The 2,085-nt window shown below is 53.6% G+C and overlaps 1 protein-coding gene across 1 annotated transcript in view; it reads left to right on the top strand.

Annotated features, from left to right (window-relative positions):
• LOC119428401 (plexin-A4) overlaps positions 1-2,085 on the top strand; it is a 54,162-nt gene that overhangs the window by 30,501 nt on the left and 21,576 nt on the right. The window lies entirely within an intron of this gene.

Genomic DNA, 2,085 nt, shown 5'->3' with positions numbered 1-2,085 from the left:
GGGGGGGCAGGCAGAGAGTTCAGCATCCTCACGGCCTGATGGACGGAGCTGTTCCACAGTCTGCTGGTCCTAGAACTGAGGCTACGCAGTCTCCGCCCTAATGGCAGCAGGTTGAAGAAGCAGTGTAGCGGGTGGTCAAGATCTCCCACCCAGCAGAGGGCTTTACTTCTGAGGCGAGAGCTGTGGAGGTCCTGAAGGCAGGGGAGAGAGGTGCCAATGATCTTCTCAGCTGTCCTCACGATCCGCTGGAGGGATTTGCGGCAGGATGCTGTGCAGGCCCCGTACCACACAGTGGAGCAGCTCATCAGGATGCTCTCGATGGCCCCCCTGTAGAAGGTTGTCATGATGGGGGTGGGGGCTCTCGCTCTTCTCAGCTTGCGGAGGAAGTAGAGCCGTTGGTGAGCCTTTTTGGCCACTGCTGCTGTGTTGATGGTCCAGGAGAGGTCCTCAGAGATGTGCACACCCAGGAACTTGGTGCTGCTCACCCTTTCCACAACAACACCGTTGATGGATAGTGGAGCATGTTTTGTCTGTGTTCTCCTGAAGTCCACAACAATCTCCTTGGTCTTCTCTGTGTTCAGCAAGAGATTGTTGCGTTTGCACCAGGAGACCAGCCGGCTCACCTCGCTCCTGTAGAGTGACTCATCGTTGTTGCTGATGAGGCCTACCACAGTCGTGTCGTCCGCAAACTTGATGAAGAGGTTGGAGGGGTGTGATGGAGAGCAGTCGTAGGTTAGTAGAGTGAACAGAAGGGGGCTCAGCACACATCCTTGTGGGGCCCCCGTGTTCAGAGTGATGATGCTGGATGTGTTGCTGCCAACCCGTACTGCCTGTGGTCTTCCGGTAAGGAAGTCAAGCAGCCAGTTGCACAGTGATGTGTTCAGACCCAGACTGTCCAGTTTCCAGATGAGTTGTTGTGGAATGATTGTGTTGAATGCAGAACTGAAGTCGATGAAGAGCATTCTGACATAGGTGTCTTTCTTGTCCAAATGTGTGAGGGCTGAATGAAGAGCAGTGGCGACGGCATCATCAGTCGAGCGGTTTGACCGATATGCAAACTGGTAGGGGTCCAGGGAGGGGGGGAGGGAGGACCTAATGTGTTGCATGACTAGTCGCTCGAAGCACTTCATGAGGATGGAAGTGAGTGCAACCGGGCGGTAGTCGTTGAAGCAGGAGGGAGACGTTTTCTTGGGGACAGGGATTATGGTGGTGGTTTTGAAGCACGTGGGGACCACAGCCTGGCTCAGTGAGGTGTTGAAGATGTCAGAGTACACCTCTGCTAATTCGCCAGCGCAGTCCTTCAGCACGCGACCAGGTATGTTGTCGGGACCAGGAGCTTTCCGAGCGTTGATCTTGCTGAATGCTCTCCTCACCTTGTCCGGGGACAGTGTGATCACCTGGTCTCCAGGAGGAGGGGTGGCTTTTTGTGCAGGTGTGCCATTCTGTGCCTCAAACCGAGCGAAGAACCTGTTCAGGTCATTCAGCAGGGAGGGGGTGCTGTCACAGGTCTGTGGAGAGGGTTTGTAGTCTGTAATGGACTGAATTCCCTGCCACAGGCTCCGAGAGTCTCTGCTGTCCTTGAAGTGTTGGGCTATTTTCTTGGAGTGCTGCCTCTTAGCTTTTTTAATGCCTCTGGACAGGTTGGCCCTAGCTGTCTTCAGGCCTGCCTGGTCTCCAGCGGCGAAGGCAGCATTCCTAGCCTTCAGCAGCTTGTGGACCTCTCCTGTCAGCCATGGCTTCTGATTAGCACGGATGGTGATGGTCTTCAGGACAGTTACATCATCAATGCACTTTGTGATATAAGCAGAGACAGTTTCTGTGTACTCCTGAATGTCAGTGAAGTTGTTGTGAGTAGCAGCCATTTTAAACACATTCCAGTCCGTGGTGCTAAAACAGTCCTGGAGTGGAGATTGCTCCAGTCCACAGATTGCTCCAACCCACATAGATTGCTCCTACTCACAGATTGCTCCAACCCACATAGATTGCTCCAACACACAGATTGCTCCAGCCCACACAGATTTATCCAACCCACACAGATTGCTCCAACCCACATATATTGCTCCAACCCACATAGATTGCTCCAAC

Source organism: Nematolebias whitei, chromosome 22, assembly GCF_014905685.2.
Source record: "Nematolebias whitei isolate Nwh7 chromosome 22, NemWhi1, whole genome shotgun sequence".
Classification (NCBI taxonomy): Eukaryota; Metazoa; Chordata; class Actinopteri; order Cyprinodontiformes; family Rivulidae; genus Nematolebias; species Nematolebias whitei.
This window is presented reverse-complemented; position numbering and strand designations above follow the sequence as displayed.